Below are 18828 nucleotides of genomic sequence, written 5' to 3' on the forward strand. Positions count from 1 at the left end.
CGTCTGCATTAAATCGCACTCAGCATTCACTCCTCTTGTGTGTGGGTTGTCTGTTTGCCATCTCACCACCTATTCCAGTTACCTCCACTAGGTGTCCTCTGTCGTCCCGACAAAGCCTCTTGTGTGTGAGTTGTCTGTTTGCCATCTCCCCACCTATTCCAGTTACCTCCACTAGGTGTCCTCCGTCATCCCGACAGAGCCGGTCCGCAGCAGAGAAAAACCTCCTAAATGTGGGAACTCTCCAGAAGTAATGAGTCCAGACAGGGCTGCATGTCAGCATGACGATGGGTATCTGTGCATCCAGTGTACTGCAGGGGTGCATGGGGTGCAGAGCCTAACCTTGAGCTGAATAGCTGAGGGACAGCACCTAGACCCAGAGTTCAAGCCCCAAGGTCAACCAAAAAATAAAAGAGGAAAAGCACGTGGAGCTTGCTGAGCGCTGTGGGGGAGGGGTAGTGCAGGGCTTGGGTTGTCTTGGATTTGGATCATGCTCAAGACAGAGTGTGAGGTGGGTGGAGGGTGGGGTGCTGATGGGGATCGGGTGCTGAGAGGGGGTGGGTTGGGGGCAGTGAATGCCTGTGTCCCCTCACAAGGCAGGGAGCAGGTGGAGGACACGCGCTGCCCCTAGGTCAGGAGGCTAAGTCCACATCCACACTCTCCAAGGTGACACAGACGGGGAAGACCCATGGGGACGGGAACACCAGGGGTCAGGAGAGGACCAGGTGTGTGTGAGGTTAATGATGACACCAGACAGCTCCCTATGGAGCCCAGAGCATGCGTGTGCTGGGTGGAATGACTTTGGGCTGGATTAAGGGCATGGGGCATGGAGGGAATCTGGCTAAAGCAAGTGTGGGGGGAGGGAGTGCAGGGACGGGACCTGTGGTTCAAGCCTTTCTGCGGTGGGGTGGCTGTGGGAACTTCAGGATCAGGAGGAGGCACCTGGCTCGGAGCCCACAGTCCACACAGCACCCGGCATAGTCCCTGGATGGCTCCTGGAGGCAGGCCTGCCATCTGCTTGCTTCCCTTTTCTGTGCCGGTCCTAGGACTTGAACTCAGGGCCTGGGTCCTATTCCTGAGCTTTGTGCTCAGGGTTGTTGACTGTCCCCGGGAAATCAGTGCTACTTCTGGCTTGCTGTCACCCTGCAATTCATTCCTGAGAACAGAAGGCTGGAGGTGGAGAGCCCTGGACCGGAGGCCCCTCCTCATATTCAGCACAGCAACCCTGACCTGCACCCCAGAAGCTGTGGTAAAGTGACCTCATAACAAGAGACATGAGGAGCACTGCAGGAAATGTCACAATAGCCAAGCAAGGGACTTTCTCAAGGAGCCTTCGTGTTTTAAAAACAACTTTATATTTAAAAAGTGCTTTTCAAATGTACACTTGATGTCCTTGTTGAATTAGCAGAGAGTCTAGAGATATGTAACATAGACTGCCAAGGAAAAGAAAGAGTTGTGAAAATAAATTATGTGGAAGAAATAAGCATGGACAAGACGAAGGGAGTAACTGTCAGGAAGGAGCCTTAATATTTGTGGTCAGTGGTACACCAGCAGGACTCCCTTTTTTTCTTGCTTCCTTCCTTTCTTCCTTCCTTCCTTCCTTCCTTAATCCTTCCTTCCTTCCTCCCTCCTTCCCTCCTTCCTCCTTCCTTGCTTCCTTCCTCCTTCCTTGCTTGCTTCCTTCCTTCCTTGCTTCCTTCCTTCCTTCCTTCCCTCCTTCCTTCCTTCTTTGCTGGCTTGCCCTCTCTCTTCTCTGTCTGTCTCTGTCTGTGTGTCTGTGTCCCTCATTCTCACTTTCCTTCTTTGTGCCAGGCCTGGGGCTTAAAATCTGGGCCTCCATTCTGTCCCTGGGAAGATTTTGCTCAAAGTTAATGCTCTACCACTTCAGCAACAGCACCACCTCCATGTTTATTTGTTTGTTTAGTGGTTTATTGGAGATGAGAGTCTCAGAGAGTTTTCTGCCTAGACTGGCTTTGAAATGTGATCCTTAGATCTCGCCTCCTCATGAACTCAGAACACAGGCATAAACCACCACACCCAGCTGCTATTTTCTTTTCTTTATTTTTTTTTTATTGTGAGAATACCCTACAGAGGAGTTACAATTATATGGGCAAGTTAACGAGTAGGTTTCCTATCAAGCATTGTTGCCTCCTCTTTGTTTCCCCTTCCCATCCCTTCCCATACTCCCGCCCTCCCCCAACCCGATTCTCCCCCACACCAAAGTTGTAAAGTTCATTTTTCCACATAACAACTGTACATCTCATTGTTGCAATGGGCCCACCTGTATGCCTAGTTAAAAGATTTGTTTTTTTCCCTCCCCCTCCACAAATTATACCAACATCAAATACAGTGAAAGCATGGGTTATACCATGGAGGAAGGACATACAAAGCAACATAGAAATCATCTTATAAATATGTTAGAAACAATTGCCAGCTGATATTTTCTTTCCAACTATTTTCTTCTCCAGAACAGAAAGGGCTTTAAGAATTATTTGCTTCATTGCATAGGGAACTATTACGAAAGAAAGAAAAAAAATCAAAAGACTCAAAATGTAATTAGGAAAACCTGTTAAGTGAGTTTAACCAGTATATCTTGAATTTGACACGACTACCAATTAATGGGGCAGATCCTCGGGAGGAACTTGACATGACCTAATAAGCATTATTCAAAATCTCATATTTCCACATTCATATAATTCTGTGGGCCAGCAAAACAGAGACAGATGAACACACACAGAGATATATAGCACACAAATGAATAGGTGTGGACATGTGCGCACTCCTCTATCTCTCAGCAGATGACTTTTATCTAGGTGTGGAGATTGTTGAATGGCCAAGCAAAGCTCAGCAGAGATGCCAGCTTGGTGGTCCTCAGGGGAGAACCACTTTCTTCTTTGTGCAGGAGAAGAGGAAGCTGCAGGGAATGGAGTGTCCGCTCATGAGCAGGAAAGGGCTGAGGGCTGGGAAACAGCCCATAGCAAATTCTGCTATATGGTGCAGCACAGGGCTGGGGTTGTAAATTACAGATAAGCAAATCTGACAGATGCAGGACATGGTATATAAGGAGACGAAGGCACTCACCAGGAGGAGGATGCTTATGGTGGCTCTGGACTCCAGAGGGGCTCTGGTGGAGACACTGGTCCTCTGGATGTGTCACATTCTCTGCTTGTGTCTGTACAGGATGAAGAGCATGGAGGTGCTGGCCCAGAGCATGAGCCCCAGACACAGAACATCAGGCACCGAGAGTATGGCCACGTGCAGCACGTCAGCAACTGGATCATTACACATGGAAGAACAGTATCCATAGGCTTTTAAGCTCGTTATATTGTCATGTGCTTTGGGTCCGATCATGTACATGAGACAAACAATTCTCAGGAGGAGGAAGATCCCCCCCAGCTGAGGTACACTGTGGAGACAATGTGCTTGTGGGCTCTCCCCTTCAGCCCTGCCCACCTGGAGTCTCCCTGACTGATGCTGACAGCAAGGAAGATGCTCAGGGAGCAAGTTCTAACAATCGACACCACCCTGCCCACTCAGTGAAGATAGAAGACAATTTTGCACCCCACATCATTTAAGAAAATTCTCCAGCACAAAGCCACCATGGTTTGGGGAACACTCCTACACAGAAGACTTAGGAAGTTGGCCACAATTAAGTGCCTAAGAATCAAGTCTGTGGCTCTCATCCTGTTCCCCATGCAGGAAAGGAATAGATAATGGGAGAGAAGAGATAAATTACCCACAAACCCAACCACAGACTGGCCTAAGAGGATCACCCCCATAGACACATGGGCATCTCCCATCCTCTCTGTTCCTTGAGTCTCATTCAGAGGCTCTGGCTTGGGAAACTGAGGCCTTCATGGTGCCAAGGGAACTCAACATTCTCCATCCCGCATTCACACCACTGGAAATACTGTCCTACTGTCTCTCATGTATTAGGAAAAATCCAATTCTATTCATCCGTGGGGAAGAGGAAGACGGCATGTTCAGGGAAATGGGTGAACCTGGAGAAATGGCATTAAGGGAAGGTGAGTCAGGTTCTGAGATGAAGGCAGCTACATTTCTCCTCTGTAGAATCAGATCTAAGATTCTAAACAAGCAAGGCCCTAGTGGCTCAAGCCTGTAATCCTAGCTACTCAAGGGCTGAGACCTTGGATGCCCAATTCAAAGCCAGACCAGAGAAGTAAAGTCTGTGAGACTCTTCTCTCCAATTAAGCACCAGCAAACCGGAAGTAGACCTGTGCTCAAAGTGGTAGAGGCCTAGCCATGAGCAAAAAGGGCTCAAGGAACATGGGCAAGCCCCGAGTTCAAGCTCTCTGACTGACTAAAGAAAGAAACTAGAAACATGCGTGACACATTCCTGGGGTCACATGCACTTATACCTCAATACACTGGCTGGGGGAGTGGGTCCCAGGTGTCACCGTTTCCTCAACACGGAGCCCACATTTCACAGAAGAAATACCAGGAAGATGAACCAGGTCTGTGGTGGGGATGGTGCGGGTGAAGGCGGAGGGGGGCAATTTTAGGTGCAAATTCCATTCTAGAGTCACTGATGTGAACACACCTTCCCCAGCCCCTGGACAATCAGGATTCCTCCTCACTTGTCATAAACCAGGACAGACTCTGTGAGGAAGAGGAAATGAGGAACCCACAGGGCTTGGGGGTGGGGGGGCCTCGAACCCCAGTTCTTTTCACTGTCCAAGCCCATTCCTATCCTGCCCTGTTTCTTTGTCATGCATCCGGGTTCAATCCAGAATCCCTGCTCCTAAGGTGATTCCTTACCCAGAGTGTGGAACCTGGGGTCTCTCCTGCAGGCTGGCCTCTCCAGTGGCAGTGAACACAAGTGCTCGCCTCTTCTCTCAGGATGTGCGTGGCAGGGCGGTCGTTTCTGAGACACACATGGGAACCTCAGAGCTTCAGAGGGCTCCTTACATAGGGGTCCAGGAGGGCGGCAGCCGAGATCGTCTCCCAAGGGAGTGTTGATTTTCCCTTCACCTGGGGTGGCAAGCCAAGTTCTTAGTAAACTTTTTCTTTTCCCCCATGTGACAATTATCAAGACACTTTTCACTTTCATGTTGGTGCTTCTCCAGGGGGCAGGGGAGTGGTGCAGTCACTTACCTCTCCTGGATCCCAGTAGGCCGGCAGGAGACACTGAGACCCAACTTGAGATGACTGTCTGTAAACAACCTCAGCGGTGTGTAAGCCATGTGTCCCCAAAGTTTCTTACCCAAAGTGTCCCTTCTCTTTTTTTCCAGTTCTAAGACTTGAACTCTGGGCCTGGGCACTGTACCTCAGCTCTTTAGCTCAAGGCTAGCAGTCTTCCACATGATACACAGCTCCACTTCCAGCTTTTTTTTCCTGCTTATGTGGTGCTGAGGAATTGAACCTAGGGCCTCAAGCATGCAAGGCAAGTGCTCTACCACTGAGTCACCTTCCCAGACCTTATGATTGTATTTCTATCCACTGTTTTGGGTTTGCTTTCATATTGTGCTTCATCATTGATTGCATTTGAGACACCTGTTTTCATGCCAGGCCCAAATAGCTGTAAATTCCCTGAGAAGCTTTTGCTGCATCCCAGAGGTTCTGGAAAGTTGTGCTATGGTTTTGATTCTTGAATTTGTAAACTTGTTCCTTCATTTGATCCTTAAGTCTTATGGCTGACTTTGGGCTCGACCGCCTATCACTTTATGAGAGGGGTCTTAAGCCAACATTCTAACTTGGCCTGGACTTAAGGGTCTACGGCCTCCAGTAGTACTAGCTCATGAAACCAGGGCAGCAGTAGGCATCTGTGAACTGGCTCGCTGTCTGTCAGCAGAGGGTGACAGTCTTTATCTCATCAGCCTAACTTGGGTTTGATGTCTCCCCTGCTCTCATGGGACAAGCAACTGGGGCTCCCTTTCAGGTCAGTTCCCATTTGCTTGGCATGGTTTTCCACCCTGAACTTTCAGTTTTCAGTCTTGGCTGGTGAAATGTCATCTCTATGCAGTGCTGGTTTATAACTGGGCCAGGCCAGCTCTCCCTCCTGGCTGAGAGGCACAGGGTAGAGCTGGGTCACAGCTTTATAGTTCAGGCAGGTGTATACAGATCCTGAAAATACTGTCTGCTTTATGCTGTATATCAATTCCCCACCACCAAATAGCTCCAAATTTTTCATATGCTATCTATTGCCGTCTACTCCTTTCTATCTCATATATTTGTCTGTTCTGCTAAAAAAACAACTTTCCATGAAGAACAAAGCCTGGCACCTGCAGGAAAATGGATGAAACTGTATTTCATCATACATCTTGGGAAGGAAAACAAGCCAGACAAGAAATGTAAATATGTTTTTCTCAAGTAGAATACAGACTTTAAAAGACACAAACCTAGCCAGGTGCCGGTGGCTCACTCCTGACATCCTAGCTACTCAGAAGGCTGAGATATGAGGATCACCGTTCAAAGCCAGCCAGGGCAGGAAAGTCCACAAGACTCATATCTCCAATAAACCACCAGAAAACCAGAAGTGAGGCTATGGCTCAGGTGGTAGAGTGCTCGCTCTCAGCTGATGAGCTGAGGTCCAGCAGCCAGGACCAGAGTTTAATACACATGAGTAACCAAAAAAAAAAAACAACAACAAAGATATAAAGCTGTAAAGGAGACTCACACTGATGTCCTCGACCACAGGGGCCTTGGGAATGCTTGCCGTACCCAGTGGGAAACCCAGGCTTTGAGACAATGCTATGTGCTCATCAAAAAACATGGATGATTTTCCCAGGGCAGGGGTGTGGCTCAGTGAACAGTAAGAGGACTTGAGCAGTAGGAGGATGTAAATAATAGGAGGATGTGAACAGTAGGGCCTCCGCAGGCAGCCCAGGTCCGTGGCCAGCTCTGCCACAGCAGGCAGCATGCCTAGGGGTCAGGACACTCAGTGTGAGCACTTAGGACTAATTGTCCTCACAGAAAAGGGCAGAGACCAAGGCCCCAGGACACTCCCCCCAACCCTCACTAAGACCTGAGGGTCAAGTGTTTCTACACCTTTATTTCTTTGTGAAAAGAGGGGGAAAGGAAATAAAATATAAACAGTACAGTTGACACAAATAAACCACCAGGATAGGGGGTGGGGGGAGGGAAGGGGAGGGAAGTGGGAGGGAGGTGGGGATGGGGTCCCCATCTCAGCAGCAAGAGGCAGTGACCTGGATGCTCGCGTCTCTCCCTACAGGGCAGAGTGGCACCTTCCTCCTGGCTGCTGTCTATCCCATCGCGTGTCCCTAGCCTTTGGGAGGGGGCCAGGTGCCGTCTCCCCAGGGACCTCAGGGAACCTGCATGGGGCCAGGTCTGGGTTCAGGCCATGCACAGGGAGGGCTGTCTGCGACACACTGGCTCCTTGAGGGAGGAGCTCAGTGAGGGCTGAGCAGAGGTTAGGCCGGAGGCCAGGCACTGGAGGCCCAAGCACTGGCTCTTCTTCCAGCATCAGGCAAGAGACAGAATTGGAGGAACAGGAATGGGCCGGCTCAGAAGCCCAGCCTGGCCCTCTTGTGCCCCTGCCCAGGCCCTACCACCCTTTCCCCATCCACCTGCCTATCTGGCCCCCAGACCCTGCATGGGCACTGCCACACTCTGGCCCTCCTGGGCTCCTGTGCGGGCACCACCACCCCTCCCACCTGCCACTGCCCGCCCACCCACAGCCCACACCAGTCAAGGCCTCCTGGGCAAAGTTCTGGTCCTGCGTCAGATTCTCCAGGACTGGCTTGACTTCACTCTGCAGGGTGCTAGAAGCAGAGGGGAAAGGGATGGAGCCTGAAGCTGATGGGGCCCACAGCTGGGAACTCAGTTCAGGCCTGGCCACCCCCTTGCATCTCCAGACTGCTAGCCATGCTGAGCCACACCTCACCTCCCTTCCCTCCACAACCCCTCCCCATTAGGCTCGCCACCTCCACTGCTGACTCCTCAGTCTACAGTGAAGCCGACACTGGTAGGAAGCAGCAGGGAGCAGTGGCAGCTGAAGACAGTGGTGCACATCTGGAATCCCAGCCACTGAGGAAGCCCTAGCAATAGCTGGGTGTGGTGGCACCCTTATTCCTAGCAGTGTGAGCAGCATGCGCAGACCAGGCAGCCTGGGCCTACACATGCCCTCTGTGAAATATAACCAAGGTAAAAAGCACTGGGCGCATGGCTCAAGTGGCAGAATCCTTGCCAAGTGAGGTCAACCCTCAGAATCACCACAAAGGAAGAAACAGTGTAGCTGGAGAGGAGCATAAGAACAGCGAGTCCCAGCTCACCTGTTGTGGAGGATGGGCCTGATCTTCTGCAGGGACTTGGCCACATTGAAGCGGACTTTGGTGACGGGGTCCCCTGCCATTCGAACAACGGTGGGCAACATGTGCTTGATGGTGATGTCCTGCCTGCACACCTCTGACAGAACCTGGCCAAGCACGGGCACACAATCAGTACAGTCAGTGCCTGACAGCTGGGCCCGGGTGTCGAGGCGGCAAGAACCCTCACCGGCATCCAAAAGGCACACACAATTGACACCACCTCCCCGCAACTACGATTTACAATGAGCTCAACTCTGAACACGCAGCCAACGGTGAGTCTCACACCAGGTCACCCACACCCAGTCCAAGGGTGCCGGAGGCCTGGAGTCCACCCAGCTCTGGATGTGTAGAGCTGGCCCTGGCCCCCGGCCTCTCCACTCCCAAATTTGGTGTCACGACGGGGCTGTGTGTGCCTCTCCCCTGGCAATCCGGCTCTTGGGTGCAGTTGGGGCGCGAGCCACACTCACGTTTATGCAGAAGAGGGTGGTCATGCGATGCATGTAGTTGGGGTCTCCGGACATGGCCAGCACTTTGGGGATGATGGTGGCATGGGCCCATTCCTTCCTGAACTTGTCCACCAGCTTCTTGAGGTTGCTGGTGGCTGCCTTACAGATGGCATAGACTGCAAGGGGGACAGGAAGGCCATGGGGGAGTGTTAGAGTGGGTCAGGGCTCAGCACCAGCATCCCTCAAGGTTCCAACAGCAGGGGGCTACACAGACAGAACAGTGGCGTGCCCCGCCCACTGGCTGCCAGCTCCTTATGGCAGGACTCACCATGGTCCACCAGCCATGCTATGCACAATGAGTTGAGTTTCTCATCAAAGAATTCCACTCCCTGCCAGAGGAGAGAGGTGGTGAGGGCTCAGAGGGTGAAGGAGGATAGCCAGCCTCCTCTCCCCTCCCTGCCCTACCCGGCATGCCCTGAATCACGCACCAGCTGCCTAGCCACCAGGGACATGTACTCAATGATGGCCAAATGCACCTGCCACTTGGCGTCCTGGGCTAGCTCCACGATGGCTGGCAGAAGCGACTGGGACAGCTGCCGGATGGTGAAAATCTCCTTCACATAGTCCAGGTTGGAGATGATGTTCAGCCGCACCTCAAGGGACTGCAGAGGATGGGGATCCAGTGATGCCTGGCCCAAGGCGGCCCAGAATGGGGGGAGGGGTGTGCCACCCCACAGCAACACCCTACAGACCTGCCATCTCCCCAAGGTCACTGCCCCAGCCCCAAACTGGCCCTGGGGATACCTGCTGGACTCCGCAATGGCAATCGATCACCTGGGTGGGGGACTCGGGGAGGGAATACTCACCTGTCCCTCAGCTGGGCCAGGAAGAGTGTCAGGAGGTGATCAATGGTGTTGTCTTTGCCCAGAAGGGGAGAGAGGCCGATGATGACAGAGGCCAGGGCAGACTTCACGTGCTGGTTGGCATCTGACACCAGTTCCTGGGAGGGAGAGGGGAGGGAGGCCCAGGGGGACCTGCTTCAGCCTCCTCTGCACATGATTGGCAGGGGGTTTGGGGGCGGGCTGCAGGGGTCCTGTCTCCATCTCCTTGGCTGAAGACTATGACACAGGTGGCTGGGGCATTTCCACAGCCTGTTCTGGGCCCTCTTTAATGCCCAGCTGACTCCCTCCTCCAATCCGGTTACCTTGATGCACAGCAAGATCTGGGTCATGATCACTTTCTCCTGACAATCTGCAGAGAGGTTCTCGCAGAACGCTGCAGGCCAGGGCGGGGGATGAGATGGTGCCGGCTACACCTCCACCCTGAGCCCCCCCTCCTCAAGCATGGGTCACGGGCACCCACCTTTCACCTTGTGGGAGTCCACGGTCCTCACCTTGGCCTCGCAGTCCTTTATCAGCTTCTAGAAAGCAGGCACCAGGTCTGTCCTGGTGATCTCAAGCCTCACTGCTTTCTGGAGCTGTCAACCTGGAACCAGGGAGAGGCGGGATGTGTGGAGCGAAAGGGGGTCTGGCAGCCTCTCTCAGTTATTGAGGACAAAATCCAGGCAGAAGTGGTGCAGAGGTGTGGAGACTAGGCAGGCTGCTCTCCCCAGAGCCAGGCCACGTCCCCAGCAGCGTGTGCCAAAACCAAAGACCTTAGTTCGCACTGTCCCAAGTGGGGCTTTCTGTGACCGGATCCACAAACATGCCAGCGATGCAGACTCTCCCGCTTTTACATTTATACTAAAATATAGTGGGCTGAGTCACTAAATGGGCAGGGGAGCTAAGGAGAGACTTCTCAGAAGAGAGAAGAATGGCAAAGAAACACAGGAGGATATGCTCATCATTCCTGGGCTTGAAGGAAGTACAAATCACAACAACCCTGAGATTCCATCTTAATCCAGTTAGATTGGCCAGCATTGTGAATTCGAACAAATGCTGGCAGGGATGTGGAGAAAAGGAGCCCTACTGTGCAGCTGGTGGCAATGTGAACTAGTAGAGCCACTCAGCACAGCAGTCTGCAGGTTCCTCCAAATACTAAACACAGACATTCCCTCCCACCCATTCCTGGGCGTCTACGCTGAACGTCATGACAAGGACACCTGCACACCCATGTTCACTGCCACAGTACTCACAATAGCCAAGATATGGAAACAGCCCAGATGCCCCACAGTAGATGAGTGGACCCACAATGTGGCCAATGGAACTTTACACAGCCATTAGAAAGAATAAGATAATGTCACTTGCAGGGAAATGGATGGAACTAGAACAAATCATGTGAAGTGAGGTAAGTCAAGATTGGAGATTAACAGTGCACATTCTCTGATATAAGGAAGTTAGATCTAAAATGCACTGGGATATGACAAATGCCACAGGATTCCAGAGACTCACACACAGTGAGACCAAAGGAGAATAGTCTTAGGAGAGAATCACAAAGGCCCAATGCCTAAGCGTCTCTTCATATTCATATAAAATATTACACATATGGAAACAAATCCCAAGATGTGGAAACAAAATACATATATATATTTTGGTTTTAGCTTTTGATTTTTCTGTGTTCTTTATCTGATAAACAGCCTGTTCTCATGTTATGTTTGGGAGGGTCCAAGGAGGGAAAAAGGATGGAAAAAAGTGCATCCATGGAGCTCACTGGACATTGATGAAAGTGAACTGCTCAGCTCGTGGGTAGAGACGGGAGAGAGGGGCTGGGAGGGAATGAGAGAACAGCAGGGACTCACTGCACAAAAAAAAATGTCCTGTCGAAACTAAACCAAGATGAGTTAAACCATCTTAACAGGGCCATATCAAGTATTGAAATAGAAACAGCAATAAGAGTCCTCCCATCTAAGAAAAGTCCAGGACCAGATGGTTTTACAGTGGAATTCTACAAGGCCTTCAAAGCAGAACTCACACCAATACTCCTCCAACACTTCAATGAAATTGAAAGAGAAAGTTCACTACCGAACTCATTCTATGAAGCCATCATAACCCTCTTCCCAAAACCAGGCAGGGACTCATCAAAGAAAGAGAACTATAGACCCATTTCTTTGATGAACATTGATGCAAAACTTCTAAACAAAAGTTTGGCCAACTTCAACAATTCATCCAAAAAATCATACACCACGATCAAACAGGATTCATTTCAGGGATGTAAAGCTGGTTCAATATACGCAAATCAATTAATATAATTCATCACATCAACAAGAGCAAGGATAAGAACCACATGGTTTTCTCAATAGGTGCAGAAAAAGCATTTGACAAGATCCAACACCACTTTGTGATAAAGGTTCTGGAAAAATTAGGAATCCATGGGACCTTCCTCAATACAATAAAGGCTGTATATGACAAACCTACAGCCAGCATTGTACTTAATGGTAAAAAACTAAAGCCATTTCCTCTAAACTCAGGAATGAGACAAGGATGTCCACTCTCTCCACTGCTCTTCAATCTAGTATTAGAATGCCTAGCTACAGCAATAGGACAAGATGCAAACATAAAGGGGATCCAAATAGGGAAAGAAGAAATAAAACTCTCCATATTTGCAGATGACATGATCTTGTATTTAAAGAATCCCACAGACTCCATTCCCAAATTACTCAAGCTGATTCAAAACTTTGGCAAAGCAGCAGGGTATAAAATTAACCCTCAAAAATCAATGGCTTTTCTGTATGCTAACATGGAGAAAAGTGAGGCTAAAATTAGGAAAGCAACTCCATTCATAATAGCCCCACAAAAAATAAAATACCTATGAATTAACTTAACCAAAGAAGTGAAGGACCTCTATGATGAAAACTTTAAAAACTTGAAAAAGGAAATCAAAACAGAACGTAGAAAGTGGCAAAAACTCGCATGCTCCTGGATTGGATAATGGCAAAACTTCCCAAAGCTATGTACAAATTCAATGTGATACCTATCAATATTCCAACCTCATTCTTCAAGGAAATAGAAGAGGCAATCCAAAATTTCATATGGAACAATAAAAGACCCGAATAGCAAAAATAATCCTTAACAGAAAGAACAGTTTGAAAACCCAGAAATGAACCTACAGATGTATAGCCATCTAATCTTCGATAAGGGAGCAAAAAAAAAAAATAGAATTGAAGAACGACAGTCTCTTCAGTAAATGATGTTGGCAAAATTGGTTAACTACTTGTAGAAAACTAAAACTAGATCCTTATATATCACTCTGCACCAGAATCAACTCCAAATGGATCAAAGACCTTGGAGTCAAAGCAGACACTCTGAAAATATTACAGGATGGAATAAGAGAAACCATCGGTCTCCTTGGCACAGGCAGAAAATTTCTTAATAGAGATCCAGAAACACAACAAATCAAAGAAAGGTTGGACAAATGGGATTGCATGAAATTGCAGAGCTTCTGCATGGCAAAGGACATAGCTAGCAAGATCAATAGAAAGCCCACAGATTGGGAGAAGATCTGCACTAGCTATACAACAGACAAGGGTCTCATATCTAAAATATACCTGGAATTCAAAAAATTAAATCCCCCAACAACAAATCTTCAAAGAAACAACTGCCCAATAAATAAGTGGACTAAAGACTTAAAGAGAAACTTCTCTGAAGAGGAAAGAAGGATGGCCAACAGACACATGAAGAAATGCTCAACCTCCCTAGCCATAAAAGAAATGCTAATCAAAACAACATTGAGATAACACCTCACCCCAGTTAGAATGGCAAAAATCAAGAACTCCAATAACAACAGATGCTGGAGGGGACGTGGACTGAAGGGAAGCTTACTTCATTATTGGTGGGAGTGTAAACTTGTTCAGCCCATGAGATTCTTATCTCCAATTCTTATCTCCACTCTCTGGTGGTAGAGTGCCAGCCTGGAACAAAAAAGCTCAGCAACAGCATCCAGGCCCAGTTCAAACCACTGGACTGGCACAAAAGAAAGAAAATAGAATGAGACATTTCTGTGCAGGAATTTCTTTGGCAACAATGGCCATTTTTTTCTAAAAATGTTTTCATCCCCAGAGAACTCATTTGGAGATTAGAGGTAAGCATTTCATGCATATTCCTGAAAGCAGGGTGATCTCTTTTCATGCCTGGTCATTTCTGAGGAGGTAGCTTCATTCTCTAATTCCCTACTCATTTTCATCTTAGCAGTGGTGATTTTGAAGCAGAAATTTGTCACTGTGCTCAGGAGAGGATGAGCAGTGACTCCTCACCCTGGGTTTCTGGTCTACCTCATTGCATGTGACTCCATTCCTCACCTGGACCCTCCTAGTCTTGCTGACAATTCCTCTGCCCTGTTCTTGTCTGTTTCAAGAACATGCATTTGCCTTTCTGTGTCTGACTTCTTGCATTTCCCACAGCGATCTGTAGTTCTACAGATGTGGCAGCAAATGACAGGATTTCCTTCTTGTTCCTGGCCTAGTTGTACTTTGTGATGGAAATAGACTACATCTTCTTTTTTGTGTGTGTGAAACATCTTTTTATTAAACAGCAAAGCAGAAATGCAACACAATTTTAAATATTTGTAAATTTAGGTCACAAAAGGGATGCAAAAGGGATGTTTGCAGTATGACAATTACATCTTCATATAGTTAAAGTCATTTATGAAATCCTATACTAGAACATAAGATTATCCCATGATTAAAGTAGTTCAAATCTAATAACCATAAGCTATATTAGTGGATCTCATTTCCTAGCTTAATAACTTAATATTACCTCTGATATTGATTCCTTTACCAAATGGAATCTATGAACTAAATTTTTAGAAATTGTTATGAGAATGACTAAAATTCTACCAACCAATTAGTTAAATTTACAGAGTGAGATAAAAATACTGAGCTTCCCATGCTGCTGATCACATGTATGGTGTATAGTGTACACCACTATATGTTATAGACTTTGATAGACAATTTGCCCCAGGAAAGTTAGAATGAACTTGTGACTTTAAATGAGCATCATTATTCCACAGTACTGTGAAATTTGGGAAATTATGTATTCACTTAACCACAATTTTTAAAAAAAAGAACATCAGGGAATGTAGGGAGCGAAGGGATGGTAGGGGGAAAACAATGGAGGGGGAAACAATACTCAATAGGAACTGTACTCATTACCTTGCTAACGTAACTGTAACCCTCTGTATAGTATCTTTACAATAAAAAAAATTTAAAAAAATACTGAGCTTACCAATTATTATACATATAAAATTCTCTCATTCATGATTCTACTACCAGTATACTCTTCAAGGAATTTGGTAACAGTTCATTGACTAGGTACAACAAATAAACCTTGCAACCAAATCCTAGAGCTGGAATAACATAGCATGTGGTGTATGTAAGATCAGTCAAACTTAACCCATTTTCATATATATATATATATATATATATATCCTGGAAGATATCTTCTGTGCCAGAGACAATACAAATTGGGAGTGAAAACATTTGGAGTTGGTTGCTATGTTTAACACATTATATTTTTACCTATTTCTCTGTATTCCTCCCAGACTTTCTACTTCTAATCAATACATAACCAAAAATTTTTTTTGGGGGGGGGGGGAGTCCAGTCATGAGGCCTGATCTCTAGGCCTGGGTGCTGTCCCTTCAGCTCAAGGCTAGCCCTCTACAACCTGAGCCATAGCGCCACTTCCGGCTTTTTTCTTTTTGCTTATGTGGTGCTGAGGAATCAAACCCAGGGCCTCATACATGCAAGGCAAGCACTCTACCACTGAGCCACCATCGCAGCCCATAAGCAAAATTCTTATCTTTTCAGATAGCAAGGGGGTTATTTCGTGCAAAAGCAAGTTGGTTCTTTGTTTTTAAACAGATCTCAATTTGATAATTTAGTTTCAACAATCCTCTTTATAGTCCAAATCTGCTTTCAAATGATTAAAGAGAAACCATCAGTCCTATATTATTATTAGAAAGTACAACTGACAAACTTTAGGCAAGGTTTTGGTTAACTTCAGGACTTACAGATCAGATTGCTGTCGGGTGATTACTATCCAAAGAACTTTTACAAATGTGAAATTATCTTGACTTAGGAGAAGGTAAATGGGAAGGATGAGGCAGATGGAGGAGAGGCACACAATGGTGAACAGGTACATACATAAAGCTGAGCATTCAGTACATGACTTTGGTCACATTTTAACAACATGGTTATTTTCTTGTATATCTTATTAAGTAAGCATGTAATAAAAGACTAAGCCTATATAGCAAAGCAAATTCAATAAAACATTCATTTTCAAGTTTCATAAATATATGCAATTCTAATTATAAAGTCTTTACAACACATCTGCACATTTTCTTAGACTAACATAATACACAGACTCATGGAAGTCTCCTCTTAAGTAGTTAATTTTGCCTAGATTTGAATTTTAATAAACATTCAACGAAGCCACAAACAAAGGTACTGTAATGTTTGGAATCTTCCCTAGTTTTAAAGGGGAGAGAGAAGGAGGGTGGGGGAAGGGATGGAGAGAAAGAAAGAGGGAGAGAGACAGGGAGAGAGAACCAGCAATTCTGTAAATGAGAAGGGAACTAAATCTCTTACTTTCTTTTACTTTTCATGTCAGTTGTTTGGAAAACACTAGAAGCAGACATGAGGTTTTCTATATATTGTCCAAAAACATGGTCTTCTGATTTTAGCTTCAGGTTTTCTTCCTTAACTGCACCTACTCTTGCTGAGAGATCTTCAAGTGTGTGTTGGAGTTCCAACACTTAATTAATGTCGTGCTTTTTCCTCCAGTTCCATCTGATTTTCAGCATTAACATCCATGTCAGCTTTCATCATCCTGGCACTGAACTGTGCCTCAGACTCAAAAATTCTGATGAAAGGTCCTCATAGGCACCCGGAGGGGCGGCATCTCAAGATCATGCCTCTGGCCTGAGACTCAAGCACCGACTGACCAGGCTAAATCTTCTTTATGCATTAATCCACAGTTGGGCCTGTGACTCCACTGCTCTGAACCTGGCTGACTTTGCTACACATGACCATGTTCAGTGTCACTCATTTCTCTGCAGACACCATGGAGCTTCTGGGTTGTTTCTTGGCTGTGGTGAATAGTGCCCCAGTAGACGGTGTTCAAGGACCTACATATTCTTGAGAATATGCCTACATATTTCATTTTCTGTTGTTTTTTTCGGTCAGTTGTTGGGCCTAAACTCTGGTACAGGGTGATGTTCTTCAGCTCTTCAGCTCAAGGCTAACACTCTACAACTTTAGCCACAGCACTACTTCTGGCTTTTTCTGCTTAGCTGATGCTGAGGAATTGAACCCTAGTCATCATGCATGCAAGGCAATCAGTCTACCACTGAGCTACCTTCTCAGCCCCTCATTTTCTATTCTTTTTTCTTGTGGTCAGTCATGGGGCTTGAACTCGGCCTGGGCACTGTCCCTGAGCTCTTCAACTCAAGGCTAGGGCTCTACCATTTGAGCCCCAGTGCCACTTCCAGCCTTTGCTGCTTATGTGGTGCTGAGGAATCAAACCCAGGGTCTCCTGTATGCAAGGCAAGCAGTCTATCACCGAGCCACCTCCCCAGCCCCTCTTTTGCTTTTGAAGACAGGGTCTCAACTCTGTATTCCAGGCTAGCCTTGTACCTAGTATCCTCTTGCCTCAGCCTCCTCAGGGCTGGAATTTCAGGTGCATGTCACTAAGCCCAGCTGCATTATTTACCTAGCTGTTCATCAGTTCCATTGCGATCCCAAAGAGATGCTTAAATGTCTTGATGAGAGGATCATCTGCAGAGAAGCTCTCAGTCACTCTTTTCTTTCCCGGGGTGTAGGGCCTACTCTTCACCTCAGTGCAGCTTCCTGGTCTGCCATACCCTGGGGGAGGAGGCCTTCTGTGCCCACCAGGGTTAGCTGGTCTCAGTGATGTCGCTGCACTCAGCACACATGACATCATTGTGTTCCATGCACTGGAGCTAGGCAGGAGAAGCACACAAGGTAGGGTTTGCAGTCCACTGCAGTGGTCCCAATTGGAGCTATCGGGTTAGGAACCTGTCTACGCAGGCTGCCCTCGACAGGTGTCCCTTGTTCCCACCCTAGTTTCTTCAGGGGAGGGAGGGTCTCGCTGCTGCTTCTCCTTTCATGTAAACACACTACGAGAATTTGATGCACCTGTTCTCTGGGACTGCTGGGACAAATAGCCTCACCCAGTGGCTTACATTCACAGCTTCTATGGGGATCCCTCTGAGTTCCTCTCCTCACTTCAGGCCCAGTTATGGTTCTTGATTTTCTTGGGCTTATTGATGTATCCTCAGCCTCCCCCTGCCTCTGTTCCCAGGCTGTGCCCTGTGTGTACTGAGTCTTCTCCAGCTGGGGTGCCTAGGACACTGTGGTTTGCTCAAGGACCCACCCTCAATTCAGAGTGAACTTATCATGGGATGTTGAAACACTCACCCACAGACACTACTTTCCTATTCACCAGCACTGGCTCAGGACTTGGAAATAGCTTACAGCCCATGTGTAAAGACAAACAAAATTCCCTGATTTTTCTCCACATTTCCAGCACAGTCAACAGAAAAGCTGTGGCCCTGAAAAGTGGGATCATTTCTCCCCAGTAGAAAGCAAGCATTTCCTTTTTTTTTTCTTTCTTTTTCTTTATCTGAGACTAGAACTTCAACTGGGTATCTGATGCTTTTGTTCATTGGCTGGTGCTCTACCACCAGAGTCATAACTCCCTCCCCGAGTATTTCCTTATGCAACAGCAGACACAGTCCGGCACCTCTAATTCGGTTCACTTCTCACCCTAACTTCCCCTGCTGCGGATGTGAAGTCCCAGGTTGCTTGCCTGTGTTTCTTACTCTGCCCCAACGTGGGGCTGATCAGCTCAAAGGAATCAGGACCGGGGACAAATCCTCACGGGTTTACCATAAGGATGCCACTGAAAAGAAGTGTATGGCAAGGCCCCAGGAGCCGAGTGCTTTGTCTACACCCCCTATGCTCCATGAACCCTCACATCTTCAGCTTTCTGGAAGCTCTCCAAACCCTCTGGTTTTGTCCTATATATATATATATATATATATATACAGACTTCATTGGATGGGGAAGACTGTGTCAAAGTGTGATCAAGCAGAAAGGGTGTGACAGGGTGCTGACAGGGCCAGGCTCGGGGCCTAGCAGCAC

General features: G+C 47.5%; 3 pseudogenes; 2 read left to right on the top strand and 1 right to left on the bottom strand.

Moving 5' to 3' along the window:
• Positions 1-3572, top strand: part of LOC122125858 — a 48007-nt pseudogene extending 44435 nt beyond the window's left edge.
• Positions 1-18828, top strand: part of LOC122125473 — a 260765-nt pseudogene that overhangs the window by 87402 nt on the left and 154535 nt on the right.
• Positions 16248-16491, bottom strand: LOC122125487 (annotated as a pseudogene).

This window comes from Dipodomys spectabilis, unplaced genomic scaffold (genome assembly GCF_019054845.1).
Source record: "Dipodomys spectabilis isolate Male_0828 unplaced genomic scaffold, ASM1905484v1 ptg000266l, whole genome shotgun sequence".
Classification (NCBI taxonomy): domain Eukaryota; kingdom Metazoa; phylum Chordata; class Mammalia; order Rodentia; family Heteromyidae; genus Dipodomys; species Dipodomys spectabilis.